This window comes from Mytilus edulis, chromosome 2, assembly GCF_963676685.1.
Source record: "Mytilus edulis chromosome 2, xbMytEdul2.2, whole genome shotgun sequence".
Lineage (NCBI taxonomy): Eukaryota > Metazoa > Mollusca > Bivalvia > Mytilida > Mytilidae > Mytilus > Mytilus edulis.
In genome coordinates, this window is record NC_092345.1 from 72,408,540 (window position 1) to 72,424,614 (window position 16,075).

At 31.5% G+C, this 16,075-nt stretch overlaps 1 long non-coding RNA gene across 1 annotated transcript; it reads right to left on the reverse strand.

Annotated features, from left to right (window-relative positions):
* Positions 1 to 6,221: 6,221 nt before the first annotated feature.
* Positions 6,222 to 14,952, reverse strand: LOC139512878 (uncharacterized). The gene is made up of 3 exons (XR_011662355.1): positions 14,820 to 14,952; positions 8,850 to 8,944; positions 6,222 to 8,519 (listed from the first exon to the last, which is right to left on the reverse strand). It is a non-coding gene; the product is annotated as an uncharacterized lncRNA (long non-coding RNA).
* Positions 14,953 to 16,075: the final 1,123 nt, after the last annotated feature.

Here is a 16,075-nt window from a genome sequence, read left to right on the forward strand (position 1 = left end):
CTATTTCCTAATTTTCATGCGTATTTTGGCGTTTAGGTCTTCTAATATTCGTTGTGGAACATATTGACTATATACATTTTGTTCCTCTTGTAATCAGCTTTCGATTGAGGTATAAGGTTTATCTATAATTAGGGGCTAAAGGGTCGCCGTAGTTCATTCCATTATTCAAAATATCCATTTCATTATTCAAAATTGGCTATTATTTCTTAATTTTCACACGTATTTTGGCATTTAGGTCTTCTAATATTCGTTGCGGAACATATTAAATATAAGCATGTTGTTCCTCTTGTAATCAGCTTTCGAATGAGGTATAAGGTTTATCTATGAATAGGGGCTAAAGGGTCGTCGCAGTCCATTCCATTATTCAAAATATCCATTTCATTATTCAAAATTGGCTATTTCTTAATTTTCACGCGTATTTTGGCATTTAGGTGTTCTAATATTCGTTGCGGAACATATTGACTATATACATTTTGTTGCTCTTGTAATCAGCTTTCGAATGAGGTATAAGGTTTATCTATAATTAGGGGCTAAAGGGTCGCCGCAGTCCATTCCATTATTCAAAATATCCATTTCATTATTCAAAATTGACTTTTTCTTAATTTTCACGCGTATTTTGGCAATTAGGTCTTCTAATATTCGTTGTGGAACATATTGACTATATACATTTTGTTCCTCTTGTAATCAGCTTTCGAATGAGGTATCAGGTTTATCTATAATTAGGGGCTAAAGGGTCGCCGCAGTCCATTCCATTATTCAAAATATCCATTTCATTATTCAAAATTGGCTATTTCTTGATTTTCACACGTATTTTGGCATTTAGGTCTTCAAATATTCGTTGCGGAACATATTGACTATAAGCATGTTGTTCCTCTTGTAATCAGTTTTCGAATGAGGTATAAGGTTTATCTATAATTAGGGGCTAAAGGGTCGCCGCAGTCCATTCCATTATTCAAAATATCCATTTCATTATTCAAAATTGGCTATTTCTTAATTTTCATGCGTATTTTGGCAATTAGGTCTTCTAATATTCGTTGCGGAACATATTGACTATATACATTTTGTTCCTCTTGTAATCAGCTTTCGAATGAGGTATAAGGTTGATCTATAATTAGGGACTAAAGGGTCGCCGCAGTTCATTCCATTATTCAAAATTGGCTATCTCTTAATTTTCACGCGTATTTTGGCATTTAGGTCTTCTAATATTCGTTGCGGAACATATTGACTATATACATTTTGTTGCTCTTGTAACCAGCTTTCGAATGAGATATAAGATTTATCTATAATTAGGGGCTAAAGGGTCGCCGCACTCCATTCCATTATTCAAAATATCCATTTCATTATTTAAAATTGGCTATTTCTTTTCTTTTTCACGCGTATTTTGGTATTTAGGTCTTCTAATATTCGTTGCGGAACCTTTAATAGCTGACTATGCGGTATGGGCTTTGCTCATTGTTGAAAGCTGTACGATGAGCTATAGTTGTTAATGTCTGTGTCATTGTGGTCTTTCTGGATATTTGTCTCATTGGCAATCATACCACATCTTCTTTTTTATATTTCCTCATTTTTATGCATATTGTGGCTTTTAGGTCCTCCGTAAACCGTCTTATGGTCATTTCGAATCAAAATATAGCTATAGTGTCACAGTCAATTTTTTTTATATTTTTTTCACTATTCACCGCTTCAATTTGAATAATGAAACATAAACCATTTCATTATTCATTATTCATTTTTCAATATTGAATAGTGAATAGTGAACTATTTCATTATTCATTATTGAATAATGAATAATGAACTATGAATAATGGACGTACTTCAGCGCGGTGTACGGTGACCTATAGTTGTTAATTTCTGTGTCATTTTTGTCTTTTGTGGAAAGTTTTCTCATTGGCAATCATACCACATCTTCTTTTTTATATTTACGTATTTAAGTATGAATATTTCTGAACAGTGTTATACGACTTCGGGGAACATACCTCGCCTGTAGATCTAAACAATTCTTATAAAAGTGTTACCTTTTATAGCACAACAACTATACAGTAACATTGTTTGTTCAGGAATCAATTAATTTAAGACATTGCTTACCCTAGCAAACTCTTTAGTCTTTTACAGTGGCCCACAATATATGTTCATTTCTAAGTTTTGTTGTTAAAGTATGCTTGTAGCTGAAGGACGCTACATTGAAGACCTATTGGTGATCTTCCGCTGTTGTCTGTTCTATGGTCGGGTTGTTGTCTCTTTGACACATTCCCCATTTCCATTCTCAATTTTAATGTGTTTCTCATTGTATTGCACATCTTACTATGCCTGTCCTACTCAATATCAATAGAAAAACCTCTGATGCCTATTAAAACATTATATGTTATACATAGTTGAACTGTAATGAGAAAGATCAAATACAAATAAAAGAAAATTCAGCTTGATTCTCTAGCTTGACCTACAGTATCACTTATGAGAATGATGTGTCGAAATATACATCTTAAGCATTAAGTTATGTGAATTTTTTAAGAGATAGTTGATGTTTCCTTTTGACGATTTATTTTTTAGTTTTAGTAAGTTAGTTGGTTTTATGATTTATTGCCTAAAAAGGATATCATTTGATTCCTTGGAGGTGTCTTCTGGTGGAAAATTTAAGGTGTTACTGAGCTCTAACTAAGCTTATTTTGTCTTCGCTTAAAATATGGTAAAGTTTGGGTTCAATCTTTCACACAACTATGCTTGAATTTTCTGCATTTTTTTTACTTGAATTGTGCATGATTATTCATTAAACATTTGAATATAATGTTCATGATTTGAGGAAGTTACGTTTATTTCCGGATTTCCAAAATGACTTTAATATAGTATCGAATTCATAACAGTGTGGCTATGGACATTGATTGGCGCACTTTAATATCCCATTGACTGGGACAGATTAGGTGAACGTTCGTCTATAACGCCCATTGCTCACGACGTCCTGAATATAAACATTTAAACCGTGGGGTCACCAAAGGTTCTCAACGCCTATATAAAATAATTCGAAATACTAATCAGGAATTTGTGTTTTGATTTATATTGATTAATTAAACGTCCTTTACTTGTGTTTTTGTTATGTTTCGACAATCAATTTTCATAATAAGATATCGCAAAGCCATGTTCTTTCAGGAAAAAGAATGACTTACTGAATGCATGTATTGATTGATTATCTTTTTCGGATTTAACAATTGCGATTGTCGAGTTATGTAATCTTTTAACTTTTATCTGGTCTAATTTTATTTTAGAACGAATGCATAATCCACTTTCAAAAGTTGTGCAAATACGAAACATAAAGACAAAATATACTTCTGCCCTGTCTTTTTCGTACTTGAAAGTTATTGGATAGTAAGAAAGCTATTTGGATTAAACCTTGTGAAATTTGCATGCATTTACGTTATTGTATTGGCAAAATGTATCATTTGGTGTATATAGGAAACTTAAACCGTTCTGCTATACTGCTACTATACTTGTGAAAAACACTTGGCAACAGAAACGCATTCATTTTATCTATATAAAAAAATCGACCCAATTTACATAGAAATGGACGTCTTCGTGCATTTGTGAGCGCAAATAAAATATGTTCCGGACCTTATGAGTATTTGGACCATACGTGTATGGTTGGACCATATTAGTATACCCTTATGGTCATGATATATGCGTATGGTCCAAATACTCATATGGTCCGGAACACATACATGATATTCTGTGCGTTGTCGGTCGTCTATTAATTTTTTTCTTTTGTTGATGGATTTGACGTCTTTCTGTGAGTGATTATTTGTTCATGACTTAAAACTTACTTGCAAATAATTTAAAAACAAGACTTGATTTATAAAAATGTCCAAACAAACCATGATTTTTTTTTAAACATACATCACATCCATTGCAAAAGGCTAAAATTCGCCAGGTCTTTAATTTCAACTAAGTGAGTTGACTAAATTAATGTTGCGGACCATTTTCCAATTTCCATGCGGTATCCCTATTTTTTTTTCACGCTCATCTTTTATGTTTGTTTTTTTCATCCCAAGACCTCTTGGAGCTTTCATTCTATAAAGTGTATTTTGCTAATGGTCGAAGGCCATACGGGGACCTATAGCTTGATAACGACTGTTGGTCCCTGGAAAGAATGTGTCTGATTGCCTATCACACTTCATATTCTTATTTTAACATGCAGTTATATCTATGATAAGAATGAAAATTGAATTGTCATTGAGACAAAAACCCAACCAAAGAGCAAAAAAAAAAAAGAAAAAAAAAAAGCCCAAGGCAACATGTAGATCTTTCGTATCAAGGGAATTGCTATAAATATATTTATTTCAGGTTAATAGTATTAGGCCATACTCAAGTTATAAAATAGATCTTGTCGTCAACTTTGCAACCAGCTTCTATGTTTCTATAATGCACTGTTCATCTTTTTTGGGCTTCGACTTTTCCATTGGACAGACAATTTTGTTTTCGACTGTTTTAAAAAGATGCATTTTTTTACAAAATCATACAAGTAAGGAGTCTCTGGCCTTTGGTAGTGTTGTATGTTAATTAATGTTTGTTTATTTATTTGTTTAGGAAATAAGTATGACGTACATTTTCACTGAACTAGGACACTTTTTATAATAGTTTTTCGATATCGCTCGGGCAAAAATAATCACGAATATAATGCCTACCCATGTTAAGACTACAATAAAGTATAGTTTGCATCAATTATTTCTTGAACCTACCATTTTTTTGTCTGTGTTGGATTTGTGTGGCATTGAAAAAAACCGGGTATAAACTACACAGTGCAGCTTCCAACAAGAATACAAGATTTATTGATTTTCAAAATGCGATAAAAATTAAAAAATTAAATAACGCGGGTTCCTATTAACTTAAAAGTTTTTTTGTTTTTTTTTACCATGAATAAACTTTTTTTTTTATTATTATTATTTATTGATATCAGCTCTGGACATTAATATTCTTAAAAGTGAAACTGTTGTAAGTGATGGTATAACAATTATTTAAAATAAATTCCTTAAATGATATGTGAAAAGAAAGTTTCATTTTATGTATCAAAATGTGTAACAAATGATTATTTAAATCCCCACTTGAAGGCCTCCGATAGACTGAGTGAGCATAAAATCATCGCCCACGACAAACAAGTTAGGTAAACTTTTCAGTACAATTACTAATAAACGTTTTACTGTCGACTACACTGTTATGAATTTCGTTCTAAAAAAGAATCCTCATTAGACACAAGCCTTTAATTTTAACTAGACAAGCGTTTAGTGTTCAAATTATACACATCAGAGAAACTCAAATAAAGAAGGCCAAATAGAGTACAAAGCTAATTTAAAAGAACTTTGAAGACTCGAAATTTTGAATGATTTTGTCAAATACAGCCAAATTTAACTAGTATTCCATTCTCGTGACAATGTTTCTCTTTGGATAGGCACCAGCACTCAAAACTATTGAAGAAACATCCTAGGTGAACAGTATAGATTTTAATTTGTTTATATATATTTCTCTTAGTTCTATATTAAAGTTGGTGCAGTGGTTGGTGGTGGCCATCTTGAATTTATATAGGCAACATAAACTTAAGATTCATTTGGTTTAAAGCTATCTATAATATTTCAAATAAATATGGAAAGAAATTTAAGAAGATCTTTGCAATTTCAAGTAGTCCGAATACATTTACCCTTGCAACTATTACAAATTTTTATTAGATCTACACCAATAAACATCATTTGGTGAATTACCTTCAAAAAGGAAAATTCCTAATAATTTTGGTTACTAGTAGAATTAAATATGAAAATTATCAGACGAATTATCATAGGTAATGGCAATAAATCACACGAACCTTTAGGGCTTGGTGAGCTCGTACATTTTTGGATTCAGAAATTATATATAATATAATGATATAAAATGCTTCAATCTCCCTGAACAGTTAATGTAATGCTATAATAGTGCCATGTGCTGACAGTTTTTCAAATGATTTATAGATTGTGTATAATGTTTCAACATCTTACCTTACAGTTCATATCAGGTACATGTAGATAAGGGTGATCTGTTTCAAAACTTCAATTCTAAACAAAATGAACATGCATAACAACAAACTGAGCTCAATGCAAAGAACTTTGAATCTACACTCAGACAGAGAGCTCAATCCAGTGATAAACTTTGTAATACTGTCCATAATTTTTAATCAGTACACTGATGTTACCATACTGTATGGAGATCCTGAAGAAATATGCATTAGATGTAAAATACAAAAGAAGAAAGAAAAATTAAACATATTCAATACAAAGCTAGTAATGTCGGTACACTAATGTGAATATTGATTGATTATTCGTGTTAAAATGCCCCTTAAAAGAGCACATGGGTTATTTCGTAGCGGCCAGTATGTTTTTAAGATTGAACGAGTAGGATTCGAACTCGCATCTTCATGCAGTGTTGACTGGCTAGTTATTACAGTAAAACAATTCTTCAATCACGTCCACCAAGACGATACAAGACCCCTTAAAATGGCAAATACACACAAGATGATAAACAATTCTACTCTCAAAATGTGTAAGTTTTATGAAAACATGTAAAACCCGAATTTGATGTCCGATTTTGAAGATTTTGTTAATGATAATCTTCTAAATGCGTGCATTTTTTATGATTGTTATACAATATCAACATGACATTTCATTCAGCTGACTGAGAATTAATCATTTGTATACAAAAGTGGAATTTGAGTGACATTTTTTCCTATAAATGATTTTTTTTCGTGCAAAAATTGTCATTTTCTAATTTTGTACATTTGTTTACCGGTAATTCAAATTTAATATTATTAGATTACTTAAACTTTTGAAATAAATGATCAAACTTCATAAATTATTGTTTTTAACATTCATTCCCCTTCCTTTGAAGAACATTTTTACTGGGGTGCTATAAATATACGCTCCTGTGCTCAATCGAGTCATTGTTGATTTACTCTGTAACCTGTCTTATGACACAGTCTTATGACTGCACATGTGTTTCGAGCTATCTTCCATCTGGTCAACTATTTAAGGCTAGTTTACTACGGGATATATAGGTAAAATTTAGTCAAAATCTTAGATGCATAATATTAGTTATCTTGGTGTAATCAGGGGTGTACAGAATTTTACACCGTTGTTGAAAATTCATACACCCTGAGGCGCAGCCGAATGGGTGTATGAATTTTCAACAACGGTGTAAAATTCCGTACACCCCTGATTACACCAAGATAACGAATTTATTTCTTATGAACAATTCTATTACTCATTTTTAAACCAGGATGTAATAATTGAAAAATGGTAATGGAAAATTTCCAGTTTAACAATATTTCAATGGCGAACTTGCTGTGCATTGTCAACTACTTTTTTTCTTTATTTTAGGGTAAATTCCGATTTTTTTTTTGTTCTTTTGAATTGTTGGGGAAACAAAAAATTAAAAATATTTTTTTTTTTTATTTTTTTTTTTTTATTTTCTCTTCAAATTTTTTTTTTTTTTTTTTTTTTTTTGACATATTTTTTTTTTTTTTTTTTATTTGGTAAAATTTTATTTTGTTTATTTTTTTTGGGGCAAAATTTTAATATTTAAAATTTTTGTCAAAATTTTATTTGTAAAACTTGGCAAAATTTTATTTATCCCCGGGTGAACAAGGGTGGGGTGTTATTTACACCGGTGTTATTAACCAATCAGATTGCAGTATTTCTGCTGCATAAGAAATAAGTTATTTTATTACCTATTATTGGCTTTGAAGTAACTGGTAGTAACTTCAAGTACTCTTAGATCTGTACTTAGTGTCTTTTATTGTTGTGGGGATGTTTAAATACACTGCCACATCCACGCTGTTTTTTTTTTGTTAGATGTATTCTTGTTACATTCTATATGTGCATACCCAAAGTTAGGAGCCTGGAATTGAGTGGTTGTCATAATTTGGTGTTTCTCATATTTGTTTTTCTTTCATTGTTTTGCATAGTTTGTTCCTATGTTGAACCATTAAACCACTGCTCCAGCTTAGCATGACGGTTTGACACCTACACAATAATTTAACTATGCAACATTCTGTATATACCTGTCACAAGCTAGGAGCCTGTAGTTAATTGGTTATTTTTGGTTATGTCTGCCATATATGCTTTCCGAAAAATGTTTTACTATAAATTAGGCCGTTAGTTTTCTCAATTGAATAGTTTCATATTTTTCATATCGATAATTCCTTTAATAGCCGACTATACGGTATGTTTTTTCTCCTTGTTGAGTGCAGCACTGCTGCCTATAATTGCTTACATCTACTTTATTTGAACTTTGGTGGATAGTTGTTTCATTGGCAATCATGCGACATCCCTTATTTTTATCTTCAGTTGATACTCTTTATCTTTTTTGCTACCTCTTTGATAGAAATTGATACTGCTCTTTATCCAATCCTGATAGACTATTACACTGATAGTGTCACCGCTGCTTCCTAAATGATAGACATTGATGCGTTGGCTTCCACAAATTTCCTGCTTCCTCCATGATAGACATTGATACTGTTGGAAAAAAAAATAAGGAGATGCGATATGATTGACAATGATATAACTATACTGATCATACTGTCTCTCTTACAACATAGCTCTTATCTTTATGAAAGACGTGTGTACTGTTCCTTCCACTACATGTATTCTACCTCAATGATATTCTTTAATAATATTGACACTACAACATAGCTCTTGTCTAATATATTTTAATGAGTAAAATTAAATTTGTTTTTAGTTTAATTTATCATTGACTTGTCGGATTAAGTTTTTTACTTTTTAGTAAAGTTTTTGCATAAATCTTCATAAACATTTGAATTACTTTAATTTTGGCTGGTTACTTACTTTTACTGCATGCTTGGTGAGTGTAGTCGAGTCTCTATTGTACTGTTTTGTTGATAATTCACAGTTTGCTGAATAAATCAAGCATAGGCCTTTCTCTTTATATAAAAAGGAAAAGACTAGACTAAAAATAAAGCAAACTGATCATACTATAGTCTCTAATCTGTTCAGATTTCTTTGGACACAGTAAGCATGAATCACGTCTGGTGCCAAACAGATTTCCAGTTTCTATGAAGAGATTATCATTGATATAAAATTGAGAAAGGAAATGGTGAATATGTCAAAGCGACAACCACCCGACCATAGAGCAAACAACAGCCGAAGGCAACCAATGGGTCTTCAATGTAGCGAGAATTCCCGCACCCGTAGGTGTGTGGCAATTGAAAATACTTATTACAATTACAAAAAATACAATTACAAAAATGTTTGATACTTTTGATAGCTTTTTTTCTTCAGAGCTAAGACTTTTGACAAAGTTGTAATTCCTTGTTAAGGTTCTTCATTTAACAAATAAACTAAAACTTGAAATAAGCTCAGCATCTAATTAAATGAAAACACAAACTGGAGATGCATCATGGAATCACCGGACTTTTCAATACTCATGACATTTCCCCCCTCCTACCATGAATTACTATTTATCTTGTAATAATGATCACTTGTTTAATAAGATGTAACACCACTTAGGGTATTTTTTTCATAAACTATTTTGATTTTGAGATTACATTTTGAGGGAGTCATTTAGTTTACTACAAAATCGGTATAGTGCGAAATTTTACTGTACCTGAAAAATATTTAGTATGAAATGGACCCTCACAATAGTTATCTTAATGATTCTGTTACATGTGAAGAACACGCAACTCTCTCAATATGGAATATTAGTTTGAACATCCTCATTTCGACCAGACGTGGCTGTGTATTTATTTATCCCGCACACCCGTAAGAAGACAACATAAGCAGGAGTAGTTTTGCAAGATAAATCTAGGTTGATGATAGTACTTCATATCTATTAAAAAAAATCATTTTTTGTGTTATTATTTATTTTATTCACACTTTTTTTCCCGAATGAAATTGACAGAATGATGTTTGTAACGCGCATGTCTTCAGCAGTGTCTTCGCAGACAACACGTGATTAATATACTGCATGCAACACATCACAGACACCAATCATGATGGTTTGTATACCTATTTGATTTATCAGATACGAATTATGAGAACATTTTCTTATAAGTCTTTGGTGAATTATTGTTTTTTTTTCAAGATTTACGCCTCGGAAGCTGCAAATTCAAAAACAGATTACCCTGTTGATTATACACCCTTATCGTTGTTTTTACAAATGTAGTGCTTATTCTTTAGCTTGATTCATATTCAGTCTTGTAGTATCTATTGACAATTACATACAATAAACTCGTAGACGTCTTGAGAAAATATACATCAGGGAAAAAAGGATGTCCCGCCATTTTATTTTACAAACGATCGCCATATTTGTTTTTGGAAAAGCCGCCGTTATTAAAGAATAATGTCGTCATTGGTTGTTAAAAATAAAACTTGTTATATGAATAGATTATTCTATAAATTTACAAATAACCATAAAACTTCCTAATTTTTTGGATAATCAGTTCTTTTTGAAACATGCTGTTGTCACAAAGGGTTTTTGTATTTGCTGACAGTATTCAGGAACAAATAGGAAAATATTCTTATAAATCTTTAGTCTTATATAATTAAACAGTTACTGTATATTAAAATCGAAATAGCTTGGCCACCTTATTTTTATTTGAGACTATATACTCATCATAGATGCAAAAATTAGAATTCTGTATGACAGACGCGCTTTTAGACTCTTCAGTCACCTCGATTCAAAAAGTATAAAAGGCCAAACAAAAAACGAAGTTGAAGTCCATTGACGACCCCAAATCCGTAATTGTTTTGACAAATACAGTTAAAATAATCTATTCCTGGGGTAGAAATTCTTTGTTTATCGAAAAATTTAAAGTTTTGAAAAAATGTTTTATTATTTATGACAATATCAATCATAATTACTTTCAACACAGAAGTATTATCTACTGGACCGGCGATTACCTAGGGGAGGTCAACACCACCTACAAATTTTGCATGAATATAGTGAACAGGAAAATAGCATGCAACACTTAAAGACAACACAACAGTCAAAACATTTTAGTTTTTATAAGCATTCAAGCAGTAATATTTGTTGAATTTCCTAGAAATAATATGAACAACTGGAAAGATTTTATAGTAATAAAATTTCTTATTTAAACATGTTAAACCAAAAAAAATACAAAATACTTCATACTGTGCAAGAATCCTTACCGTATTTGAAATTTTGTTTTACCTTCACACATATGGGATTTTCTCATAGATTAACATTTAGTTCATAGATTAAGATAGTTTATAATATAGTTTTCCTGTTGTCACTTGTATATTAGTCTCAGTTCTATTGGGTGCAAACTATGTTCAACATATGCTGTGACGTCTTAAGTTTAAAGGTGAACATTTTTAAAAATACTATAGATAATATATTATATTTCTAAATATAGGAAGCAAGAATTAACAAGTTGATTCAAAATGAATGTAGTAATTTATGTTATTTAATTTTATACATTGTTAGCATGCCCTTCGATTAAAACTATAAAACTTTTGTACTTTCAAATGATTTTTTGTGTGTAAACCAATTCTTAAAACTTTATACACACCTGTTTGGCTCCTTCGGGTACCGTTTATCATAAAAGCATATAAACAGTTTTACTATTTTTTAATTTAGTTTTTTTTTCTTTTGATGTTATACACAATTTATTAAATTAAGAAAAAAACAATTTTGAGTGAACATCGCGAATAAGAAAATTTCATGCAATATTTGAAGCCATAACAAAATTCATTGAATTTTAGTTTTTTAAGTGTTCAATCACTTAAGTCCAAATTTAAAGTACTTCTTGTGATATGATTTCATATTGATAGCACAGAAAATAACAAAATACATCATACTGTAAAAATCCTTACTGTGTTTGAAATTTGTTATACCTTCCCAAATAGCGGACTTTTTTATATATAGATTAACAACTCAACTAGTTCATATTTAAGATAGTTTATGAAATAGTTTGCCTGCTGTCACTTGTATATTAATTTCAGTTCTATTGGATGCACACTCTGCGTTTAACATATGATATGACCTTTTAAGTTTAAAAATAAAAATCTGAACATAGATACTATATTCGATATCTAAATATAGTTAGCAAATGTAAACAAATTTGATCTTTAAATCGTTAAGAGAAATATGGTTTTCAATTGTTGATTTTTTACGTAAAAAGGTAAAATCACAAAAATACTGAACGGAAGTCTATAATCAAATGGCAAAATCGAAAGCTCAAACACATCAAACGAATGGATAACAACTGTCATATTCGTGACTTGGTACAGAAATTTTCGATGTAGAAAATGGTGGATTGAACCTTAACCTGAATTGTTTCATCGTTTACGTTCCATAGACTGGTTATAAAAAGACTCACCAGTGACGCTCGAATCAAGAAATGTTTAAAAAGCCAAATAGATCATAAAAGGGGAGGAGTTTTCTTTATTGCACTCTAGTAACTTTTTAAAATCAGCATTCAAACATTGCTTATACTGAAACTGCATACTGAGAGGATATAAAGACTGAGACTGAAGTATAGATAGTCAAATTTGTATAAAAAGTGTTTTTGTAATCGAAATTCATATTAAAAAAAAATCCACATCCCACGAGACAAAAACTAAAATCTCTTAATTCAATCTTGCCAGACCGGTTTGATTATTTATTTTAGCAAATAAAATCATTTAGTATGGCGTTCATTATCACTGAACTAGTATATATATTTGTTTAGGGGCCAGCTGAAGGACGCCTCCGGGTGCGGGAATTTCTCGCTACATTGAAGACCTGTTGATGAGCTTCTGCTGTTGTCTTTTATATGGTCGGGTTGTTGTCTCTTTGACACATTCCCCATTTCCATTCTCAATTTTATTATCATAAATACCAGGATTGAAATTTAATATTTTCGCCAGACGCGCGTTTTGTCTACAAAAGAGGGACGAAAGATACCAGAGGCACAGTCCAAAGACTCATCAGTGAAGATAGAATAAAAAAAAATGCAAAAAAGGCCAAATAAAGTATTAAGTTCAAGAGCATTGAGGACCAAAAATTCCTTAAAGTTTTACCAAATATCAAGAGATGCTTACCCTGCCAATGTACCGGTTCCGTTTCTATTGACTTCATGCGATGCCCTCATATTTGTTTCCCCCATAATTTGTATGTTTTAAGTGGATTAATGAAATTTGAACATTTGTAAACTACTTCTGCCTCTAAATTGATATTAACGGTAGCTGCTGATTCGACAACTACAACTTAAAATGAAATAACACTATCGGTATCATTAATACAACTAGTACTGATAATGATTACACTGATTTCATGTTTTTATAGTTCCAGGATCCACGCAACAGAGATGTGATAAATGTGGGCAACTATTAAAAGAAACAGGATCGTACTACCGATCATGTTTGTGCTCCAGGTGCGAAGACAGTTTCATAGATGTATTTCCTAAATCTGGCCAAACAGAGCCTTACAGGATGCACAAACAATGAACTCTATATATGTATGTGTGTGTTTGTCACCCTAATGTATATTGCTATCTTTACATCATATATTTTAATGACTAAAATTGAACTAACAAATTCAAAAAGATTATTTTCTTACAGCAACTAATGAATTGGATTTCAAAGTTCAATAACAAGACCTATGATCAGTTAATGGGCAGATGATACTTATACATCGGCCGAAGAGCAACGTAATGATTACATGTTTTGGTAAATTAAAAAAAGAGAATTCATTTTCAGTGATTATAAACTAAAACCAACATAAAGAAGTGGAAGTAAATGATCTACTCAGACATTATCATTGTAGTAAAAAAGTATTAAGCAAAACTGATATTGAAAACTAAGATTGTGCAGTACATTGCTCCTCTTTAATAAAACCTTATACACTTGTACTTATAGTTTGGTAAAGCGCGAGGTCATGCTTTTCTAAAAAATCTATTTATGAAGTCTTTAATCTGTTGTATCATTCTGATTGACAATGAATTCTTGAAGAACATTGTCTATTTTATATTAGTTTTATTAAAACCTTATATACTTATCTGGGATTTGATTGTTTAATAGCTTTTTTAAAGCAATTATTTCTATCATATAACGTATCTTAAAATTACCTGGATATCTGTAGAAGCTGTAGAGGGATTATGCCTATTTTGACGCTGTCATTGTGAAGGTATTTGTAAAATATGTATATGAATTGTTGACCCAGTATACGGAATTAATGGTCTGTTTATACGCCTTTTTAAATTCGACAGTTTTGCTAACGTCTTTTCGAAAATAAGAATATGCCCCTAGTACACGGATGCTCCACTAGCACTATCATTTTATATGTTGAGTGGACCGTGAAATTGGGATAAAAATTCATAATTTGGCATTAAAATTAGAAAGATCATAGGGAACATGTGTACTAAGTTTCAAGTTGATTGGACTTCAACTTCATCAACAACTACCTTGACCAAAAACGGACGAACGAACGGACGGACGAACGAACGGTACGACGTACGAACGGACGAACTAGATTGAGTATACGTATAAAATAAAACCCAAAACATCAAATTAGGACATCTACAGGGGGCTAGTTTTTCGAATAAAGAAAGGGGTAGCAAATACCATGGCTCAAAAAGACTTTGTGCCTTTAAATTTTTAGAAAATTAGCTCTTTCTTGCGCCAGATATAATAGTTTACCCGTACTGACCACGGGCGATGGTAGTAGGATTTTGAGCGGTATAGTTAATAAACAGTGAAGTCTATAACGCACAAAGGTTAAAACTCGGCAATGACATTATTTTCAAATCAGTTCGTGCTTTAAATTTATATTTTAAGTTTCTGACATATAAATACCTCATTTTTCTGTTGACAGTTACGCGAATACAAGTCAAGGAGATTCTGTTTCTTATTCTTGTCTGTTCAGCTCTAATTGGTAAGTTGTAATACTCAGGACTACACCACCATTAGCAAGAACAGATCGAATTTCTCGCCTGTAAAATAAAACAAAAAGTATTTTAAAAACTAACCTACTCTTACTTTTAAAAATACGTTCTTAACTCATATAAAAGTATCACAAGAGTTTCCGGTCAAACATCTTACAGCCCGTAACAGAGAAGTGATCGAATTGATGTTTCTTTACCGTCAAAATTATCTACGTTATCCACAAACTTAATTGAGAAGTGACAGAACTATTGGTACTTTAACGTTAAAAAGATTGACATTGCTGACAAACTTTCATGTGTCGATAAGCAAGTTTAATACCGATAATATTGAAAATTATTCTAATAATATGAAACAAAATATGTCCATGCACCATTTCGATTGGGCGAAAAGTAGTCATTTCTTCAAAGTCAGAACAGAAGAAAAAGATTTATGGAAGGACGTCTTGATAGTATCAGAGACATATACTCTCTGTGATAGTATTATTTCTCAGAAAATGGTGAATTAGTTTCCATAAATGACAGATGAATCGGGTCAAGCTTAGTAACTTACAGTAAACAGACTACTGTAACATTGACGCACTCGTCGAACTGTTTAAAAGATTTGTGTTTATGACCAAACATTTATATACAACTTCATTTATAAATTAATCTGAATTTCATTGCGCGTCGTCAAAATAATGAAAGTTATAAAACAAAATCTATAACCAGCAGATCTATACTTCTATAAAGAAAGTATTCTTGTACAAAAGGGTATTTATTATAAAATGGTCCTAACTATAGAATAGATAGTTTACCACAGAAATCTTAAACGGAAGTTTCGACAATTTTCAACAGAAGAGATTTGAAAATAAATTTAACTTTAAATAAACACTGAAATAATTTTAATACCTCGAAGGTGTAAAGAATAAACCAACAATCTCAATCTTTAAAAGTGTCTTCATTGCACTAATCGACGAGTTCATGTTTACAGTAGAAACAGTGGATGTGACTCCAATAAATTCACTCCTGGGAGTCGATATTAAGAATTGAACGATGGACAGTCAGTGCGTGAATTTTTCTTGCTACCTGATTTGAAGATATTACGAGATGTGAATAATCAAAGTTTATTGATTGGTTAGGACAATCCAAACATAAAAATGTCCTTCAATCCCGTGGAGTATCGGATTT